This window comes from Budorcas taxicolor, chromosome 21 (assembly GCF_023091745.1).
Source record: "Budorcas taxicolor isolate Tak-1 chromosome 21, Takin1.1, whole genome shotgun sequence".
NCBI lineage: Eukaryota > Metazoa > Chordata > Mammalia > Artiodactyla > Bovidae > Budorcas > Budorcas taxicolor.
In genome coordinates, this window is record NC_068930.1 from 5,091,712 (window position 1) to 5,101,054 (window position 9,343).

The following is a 9,343-nucleotide window of genomic DNA, read 5'->3' on the forward strand; positions in this document are numbered from 1 at the left end:
TTAGCACAGGAGATTTTGTCTTATGAGCCTGGGGTGCATTACCCTCCCAGTACACAAATATGTTCACCAACCAACAAGTTCTCCAAACACAATATTTTAAGAATTTTTGTGGAGGCTTCCTCATGTAGGCAGAATCAATTTTAACTCCATTTCCAGCCCCTCTATCCTCTCTAGAGAAGTGAGGGTGTGGGATGGAAAAATTCCAAGCTTCTAAGCATGGTTTGGTCTTTCTGGTGACTAGGAGCCACTGAGGAACCCTTTAAAGTATTACCTTTAAATTATTTTAATTTACTTTATCTACTTCAGAGAATAAATTTGTTCTATGTACAAAGAAATTAACATTTTTTTTATTGAAGTATAATTGATTTGCAACATTGTATTGACTTCCCCAATGGCCCAGCAGGTAAAGAATCTGCCTGCAATTCAGGAGACACAGGAGACGTGGGTTCGATTCCTGGGTTGGAAAGAGAGCCTGGAGAAGGCAATGGAAACCCACTCCAGTATTTGTGCCTGAAAAATCCCATGAACAGAGTCTGGCAGGCTACAGTCCATGGGTCACAAAGGGTCTGACATGACTGAGCAACTACCACACACACACACACAGTTGATTTACAATATTGTATTAGTTTCTGGTGTACAGCAAAATGATTCAGTTATACATATATATCTATTATTTTTCTGATTCTTTTCCACTTTACGCTATTACAAAATATTGAGTATAGTTTTCTGTTCCATACAATATGTTCTTGTGGTTTATCTATTTTATATATAGTAGTGTACATATGGTATTCCCAAACTCTTAATTTATCTGCCCAGCTATCTTTATCCTTTGGTAACCACAATTTGTTCTCTGTGTCCACGGGTCTAGTTCTGTTTTGTAAATAAGTTCACTTGTATCATGCTTAGATTCCACATGTAAGTGTATCATATGATAATGATCTTCCTCTGTCTGACTTACTTCACTTAGCATGATTATGTCTAGGTCCATTCATGTTGGTGCAAATGGCATCATTTCATTCTTCTTTTGGCTGAGCAATACTCAATCATATAAAAAGTAATTAAATTATTTTAATTTACTTTCCAAAACTGGTGTTGTTTCTGCTTTTGCTCAGCCTCTTCATTCCTTCTGGAGTTATTTCTCTATTGATATCTAGTAGCCTATTGGGTACCTACTTGGGGAGTTCATCTTTCAGTGTCCTATCTTTTTGCCTTTTCATACTGTTCATGGGGTTTTCAAGTCAAGAATACTGAAGTGGTTTGCCATTCACTTCTCCAGGGGACCAATTTTGTCAGAACTCTCCTCCATGACCTGTCCATCTTGGGTGGCCCTACACGGCATGGCTCATAGTTTCATTGGGTTAGACAAGGCTGTGGTCCATGCAATCAGTTTGGTTAGTTTTCCATGCTGAAACTCCAATACTTTGGCCACCTGATGTAAAAAGCTGACTCACTGGAGAAGACCCTAATGCTGGAAAAGATTGAAGGCAGGAGGAGAAGGGGACGACAGAGGGTGAGATGGTTGGATGGCATCACCAACTCAATGGGTATGAGTTTGAGCAAGCTCTGGGAGTTGGTGATGGACAGGGAGGCCTGTTGTCCCTGGTGACCCCAGGGAAGTCCATGGTGTTGAAAAGAGTCAGACACGACTGAGAGGCTGAATGAAAACAACAAATCCACTTTGGAGAGTTAACTTGGTTTGTCTATGTACAATAAAAGTAGCATTCTTAACCTCTAAGTGGAAATTAGTTAATATTTTTTGAGCTTTTCCTCAGCCAGAATACCATCGTCTATCTCCTGGGCTCAGATCCCAGCTCTCCCACCTGCTGTTGTTGATCACCTTCCTCTGGCCTCAATTTTCCTCATCTGGAAAAGGAAAAGAATTAGAATATAACTCACAGTCTTCTGTGAGAAATAAGGTAGCCCGTCTATAGGAACCAGTTAGATAGCTATCTACTTTCTAAGGAGTATTTGAGGATGTTACCTAACTTAGTTTTGTAATGTGTAGGTGTCACCTGACATGACTGATCTAATGGACCTGGGTCCCTACCCCTACCCCTACCCCACCACCAGTCACTGCCTCCAAAGCTTTAGAGATTAGATAGAAATGAAAAATGTGTGTAAAAACATACTTAGTGCTGGGAATACAGAAGGTTGCTTCTCACTTACACTTAACTATGAAAACCAGAGTGAAAACTATGAAAAGTCACAGACCTTTAGGCCTGTGTCTAAAGGGAATCAAATTAACACCATTGCCATTTAAACAGTGGAATTAAAATCACACTATAGAGCTCTCACTGCTGTGGGGGGCGGGGGGAGAGGCATATAGGGGAGAATTAATAAAAGCCTCCCCAGGTATATTCCCTCCCCATTACTTTCCTGGAAATGCTTAATATTCTGCAGCACATAATAGATTGAGAATGTATGGAAATAATTTATAAAATGTGATTATAATATCTGTAAGCATATATAGCATATCTGCAAACATTTTTTTTCCACAAAAATACGGGACTATTATCTTAAGGAGTACATCCTTATTTAAAGAAATCTTTCAATAGCCTTAGGTTGGGTCTCTGATTTTTGTACCTGGCCACTTTTGGGGACCCCTCAGAGCAGAAGGAGGGAACAAGGGGGGCAGTTGCCCTGACTCCTTTGAGGGATGGCTAGCAGAGAGGTTGCGCAGAGAAGCAGAAAGGCTCCTCATGAGACATCCAGGTTCACAGTAGTCCATGCCTCTCATTCAAGCAGGAGTTTTCACTCAGGGGACTGACAGGCTTAGCAGGGCCCTGTGCACAACCCAGAAGAAATGTTGTATATCAGGGACTTTGGTTTATTCTGACTGGCACTTGAGAAAACACTGAATGCCAGGGTTTTCTATTCAACTCCAGCGCCTTCTGGTGGATCTGGAACATGCAGGGTGGAAGGCCAGGGTACAGGGACTAAGGCTGCAAGCTGGTCTCTCCAGCTCAGGCAGAGCACCACACAGGCATCTCCAGCACAAGGTCCTGTTTAAGAATGCACCTTTAAAGGACTTCCCTGGTGGCTCAGAGGTTAAAGTGTCTGCCTGAAATGCAGGAGACCCAGGATTGATCCCTGGGTCAGGAAGATCCCCTGGAGAAGGAAATGACAACCCACTCCAGTATTCTTGCCTGGAGAATCTCATGGAAGGAGGAGCCTGGTAGGCTACAGTCCATGTGGTCACAAAGAGTCGGACACGACTGAGTGACTTCACTTTTCACTTTAAAGGGATAAACATGAAACTGCATTTTTTACGTGTAGCCAAGAATCACATCCCCCTTTTTACATGGTAGAATGTAAAGTTGTACTTCCTTTTTTAAAAAAATATGTTCTTTTCAGCCTTACTCTCAAGGTGTGATTCAATAAGAAGAGGCCAAAGAAGAGAATTTTGGACAATCTCTAAAAATATTGAAATGTTCAAGGTATACCGCATATGGAGATCCTTTTACTGAATCTGCCTATAAATGCTTGATCACATTGCATGTGTTTAAAAAAGCTAGCATTTTTATCATCAGGAAGCCGGTGGATTTGTGCCCTTATTTCAAAAAATGTGGTAAAAACCTCAGGGACATAGCTATGATTCTTGGTGTGAGATGATACTGATATTCTGATGTCAAAGATCAAAATGATATCTGCCTATTATAAAAAATTGTCGTCAGTTAACTATGAAACACAGTGTTACAGAACATGAGCTGAAACTCTGCACCCATTAAATAACTGCCCTTTCTCCCCTCCCCCAATAGTGCTTCTCTTACTTTCTGTCTCTATGAATCTGACTACTCTTAAGTACCTCACGTAACTGGGACAATAAGGTATTTGTCCTTTTGTGTCTGGCTTATCTCACCTAGCATAATGACTACAAAATTTATCCATGATATAAGGAATGCATCAGAATTTCCTTCTATTTTAAGGCTGAATAATATTCCATCTGTGGACTGCATGGAGGTCAAACCAGTCCATCCTAAAGGAAATCAGTCCTGAGTATTCATTGGAAGGACTGATTCTGAAGCTGAAACTCTAATACTTTGGCCACCTGATGTGAAGAACTGGCTCCTTGGAAAAGATGCTGATGCTGGCAAAGATTGAAGGCAGAAGGAGAAGGGGACAACAGAGGATAATATGGTTGGATGGCATCACCAAGTGAATGGACATGTTTGAGCAAGCTCCGGGAGTTGGTGATGGACAGGGAAGCCTGGCGTGTTACAGTCCATGGGGTCTCAAAGAGTCAGACATGACTGAGCAGCTGAACTGAACCAAACTAAATATTCCATTGTATATTTTGCTTATCCATTCATCTATTGATGTTATTGATGGACACTTCTGTTGCTTCCACCTTTTGACTATTGTGAATAATGCTGCTACGAACATGAGTGCATAAATACATGTTTGAGTCCCTGTTTTCAACCGTTTTGGGTATAATCACAGTTAGGTTTTTTTTTTTTTTTAGAAATCGTCATACTATTTTCCACATTGGCTGTAGCATTTTACGTTCCTACTTCAGTGCACAAACATTTCAGTTTTTACACATCCTTGCCAACACCTAATGTTTTATGCTTTATTTTGATACTAACCTTCACAGGGGATATGTCATGATATCTCATTGTGGTTTTGATTTGCATTTCCCTAGTGATTAGTGATGTTGAGCATCCCTCCATGATTGACATTATCTTGGTAATGATGGTGATGCCTCCATCCCCAACACATGATTCAGCAGTATCGCCTTGCTTCCATGCTGCCAGGATTTCCTCCACAGGCATTTCCCACCACAGTCTCTTCCCTCACATCACTTCTGTCCTTCTCTCCACAGTCAACAGCAACCCTCACCCTGGGATTGCTCCACAATCCCTACACTCCAGCTCCCAGCCACTGCGCTTTCTAGGGGACCCCCATCCCTATACAGGAGCAATGGCCAAGTAGAAGGTTGTGTGCTCATCTTCTCCTGTAAGAACTCCAAAACTGCAACTTGCTGCTGAACAGCAACAGGAGAATGTTCAGTTCAGTTTAGTTCAGTCGCTCAGTCGTGTCCGACTCTTTGTGGCCCCATGAATGGCAGCACGCTAGGCCTCCCTGTCCATCACCATCTCCCAGAATTCACTCAGACTCAAGTCCATCGAGTCAGTGATGCCATCCAGCCATCTCATCCTCTGTCGTCCCCTTCTACTCCTGCCCCCAATCCCTCCCAGCATCAGAGTCTTTTCCAATGAGTCAACTCTTTGCATGAGGTGTCCAAAGTACTGGAGCTTCAGCTTTAGCATCATTCCCTCCAAAGAAATCCCAGGGTTGGTCTCCTTCAGAATGGACTGGTTGGATCTCCTTGCAGTCCAAGGGACTCTCAAGAGTCTTCTCCAACACCACAGTTCAAAAGCATCAATTCTTCAGTGCTCAGCCAACTCTCACATCCATACATGACCCAAGTAAGATGGTAGGTGTTGCAAGAGGGCATCAGAGGGCAGAAACACTGAAACCATACTCACAGAAAACTAGTCAATCTAATCACTAGGACCACAGCCTTGTCTAACTCAATGAAACTAAGCCATGCCCACAGGGCAAACCAAGATGGGCGGGTCATGGTGGAGAGGTCTGACAATGTGGTCCGCTGGACAAGGGAATGGCAAACCACTTCAGTATTCTTGCCTTGAGAACCCCATGAACAGTATGAAAAGGCAAAATGATAGGATACTGAAAGAGGAACTCCCCAGGTCACTAGGTGCCCAATATGCTACTGGAGAGGAGTGGAGAAATAACTCCAGAAAGAATGAAGGCATGGAGCCAAAGCAAAAACAATCCCAGCTGTGGATGTGATTGGTGATAGAAGCAAGGTCTGATGCTGTAAAGAGCAATAGTGCATAAGAACCTGGAATGTCAGATCCATGTATCAAGGGAAATTGGAAGTGGTCAAACAAGAGATGGCAAGAGTGAATGTCGACATTCTAGGAATCAGCGAACTAAAATGGACTGAAATGGGTGAATTTAACTCAGATGACCATTATATCTACTACTGCGGGCAGGAATCCCTCAGAAGAAATGGAGTAGCCATCATGGTCAACAAAAGAGTCCCAAATGCAGTACTTGGATGCAATCTCAAAAATGACAGATTGATCTCTGTTCATCTCCAAGGTAAACCATTCAATATCACAGTAATCCAAGTCTATGCCCCAACCAGTAATGCTGAAGAAGCTGAAGTTGAACGTTTCTATGAAGACCTACAAGACCTTTCAGAACTAACACCCAAAAAAGATGTCCTTTTCATTATAGGGGACTGGGATGCAAAAGTAGGGAGTCAAGAAACACCCGGAGTAACAGGCAAATTTGGCCTTGAAATGCAGAATGAAGCAGGGCAAAGACTAATAGAGTTTTGCCAAGAAAATGCACTGCTCATAGCAAACATCCTCTTCCAAAACACAAGAGAAGTCTCTACACATGGACATCATCAGATGGTCAACACTGAAATCAGATTGATTCTATTCTTTGCAGCCAAAGATGGGGAAGCTCTATACAGTCAACAAAAACAAGACCAGGAGCTGACTGTGGCTCAGATCATGAACTCCTTATTTCCAAATTCAGACTTAAATTGAAGAAAGTAGGGAAAACCGCTAGACCATTCAGGTATGACCTAAATTAAATCCCCTATGATTATACAACGGAAGTGAGAACTAGATTTAAGGGCCTAGATCTGATAGATAGAGTGCCTGATGAACTATGGAATGAGGTTTGTGACATTGTACAGGAGACAGGGATCAAGACCATCCCCATGGAAAAGAAATGCAAAAAATCCAAATGGCTATCTGCGGAGGCCTTACAAATAGCTGTGAAAAGAAGAGAGGCAAAAAAAGGAGAATGTTGGATCCCACCAAAAAAGATACCCCGCATCCAAGAGTAAAATAGAAGCCCCATTAAGATGGGGCTAGGAAGGGTGAAATTCCATTTAGAATCAAACATCATACCCACCAGAGATGCTCAGAGGGCTCAAACAAAACCTTGTGCACACCAGGACCCAGAGACCCCACAGACACTGAGCCAGTCTTGCCTTTGAGGGTTTGAGTGTCTCCTGCATTGGCACGGGTCAGCAGTGGCTGCAGCAGACCTGGGAGGCTCCGGGTGTGGTGTAAGTCCTCTTGGAGGAGGTTGCCATCAGCCCCACCATAAAGCCACCGAGCACACAACCCACAAATTGGAGCAAAATTATACGAAAGAAGTTCTTGGAATGTTTTGAAATGTCTAGGACCCACAACAGATTTCCCAACCAGAGGATCCAGCAAAGGGACTGAGAACCCCTAGGGAATTTGACCTTGGAGACCACTAGGATTTGATTACAGCACATCCACAGAACTGGGAAACGGTCTTCTGGAGGGCACAAATAAAACCTTGTGGGAAACAGAACCCAGGAGAAAGGAGCAGTGAACCCACAAAAGACTGAGCCAGACTTGCCTGTGAGTGTCCAGGAGTCTCTGGCAGAGGCGTGGGTTGACAGTGGCCTGACATGGGGTCAGGGGCACTGACTACAACAGTGCTGGCATAAGCCCTTTTGAAGGAGGTTGCCATTACCCCTGCAATAGTTAGTCCCCAGGCCAAACAACAGGGGACAGAGCCCTGCCCATCAACAGAAAATTGAATTAAAGATTTACTGAACATGGCCCCATCCATCAGAATAAGACCAGATTCCCCCACAGCCAGTTCCTCCCATCAGGAAGCTTCCACAAGCCTCTTATCCTTATCTATCAGAGGACAGACAGAATGAAAAACACAATCACAGAAAACTAACCAAACTGATCACACGGATCACAGCTTTGTCTAACCCAATGAAACTCTGAGTTATGCCATACAGGGCCACCCAAGATGGTGGAGGGTTCTGACAAAGCATGGTCCCCTGGAGAAAGGAATGGAAAACCACTTCAGCATTCTTGCCTTGAGAACCCCATGTGTGTGCTCAGTCGCTCAGTCATGTTTGACTCTTTGCGAGGAGTGGAACTCCTCCAAAAGAGTTCTACTCTTTTGTGTAGCCCACCAGGCTCCTCTGTCCATGGAATATTCTAGATAAGAAAACTGAAGTGGGTTGCCATTTCCTTCTCCAGGGATCTTCTGGACCCAGGGATTGAACCAGTGTCTCTTGTGCCTCCTGCATTGGCAGGTGGATTCTTTTTTACCACCGGGCCACCTGGGAAGCCCTGAGAATCCCATGAACAGTATGAAAAGGCAAAAGATATGACACAAGATGAACTTTCCAGGTCGGTAGGTGCCCAATATGCTACTGGAGAAGAGTAGAGAAATAGCTCCACTAAGAATGAAGAGACGGAGCCAAAGCAAAAACAATGCCCAGTTGTGGATATGACTGGTGACAGAAGTAAAGTCCGATGCTGTAAAGAACAATATTGCATAGGGCCAAGGAATGTTAGGTCCATGACTCAAGGTAAATTGAAAGTGGTCAAATAGGAGATGGATAGCTCAGATGGATAGCCTGCAATGCGGGAGACCTGGTTCGATTGCTGGGTTGGGAAGATCCACTGAAGAAGGGAAAGGCTATCCGCTGGAGAAGGGAAAGGCTACCCACTCCAGTATTCTGGCCAGGAGCATTCCATGGATTGTATAGTCCACAGAGTCACAAAGAGTCAGACATAACTGAGCGACTTTCACTTTCAGAAGTGAACATCAATATTTTAGGGAATCAGTGGACTAAAATGGATGTGATCAGACAAATCTAATTCAGATGACCATTATATGTACCACTATGGGCAAGAATCCCTTAGAAGAAATGGAGTAGCCCTCATGGTCAACAGAAGAGTCGAAAATGAAATACTTGAGTTCAACTGCAAAAACGACAGAATGATCTGTTAGTTTCCAAGGCAAAACATTCAATATCACAGTAATCCAAATCTATGCCCCAACTACTAATGTTGGAGAAGCTGAAGTTGAACAGTTCTATGAAGACCTACAAGTCCTTCTAGAACTAACACCATAAAAGAAAAAAAAACAAATGATGTCCTTTTCATCATAGGGGACTGGAATGCAAAAGTGAGAAGTTAAGAGATATCTGGAGAAACAAGCAGATTTGCTCTTGGAGTATAAAATGAAGCAGGGCAAAAGCTAACAGAGTTTTACCAAGAGAATGCACTAGTAAAAAAAAAAAAAATACTCTTCCAACATAAGAGGCGACTCTACACATGGATATCACCAGATGGTCAATACTGAAATCAGATTGATTATATTCTTTGTAGCCTCAGATGGAGAAGCTCTATACAGTCAGCAAAAACAAGACTGAGAGCTGACTGTGGCTCAGATCATGAGCTCCTTGTTGTAAAATTCAGACTTAAAATGAAGAAAGTAGGGGAAA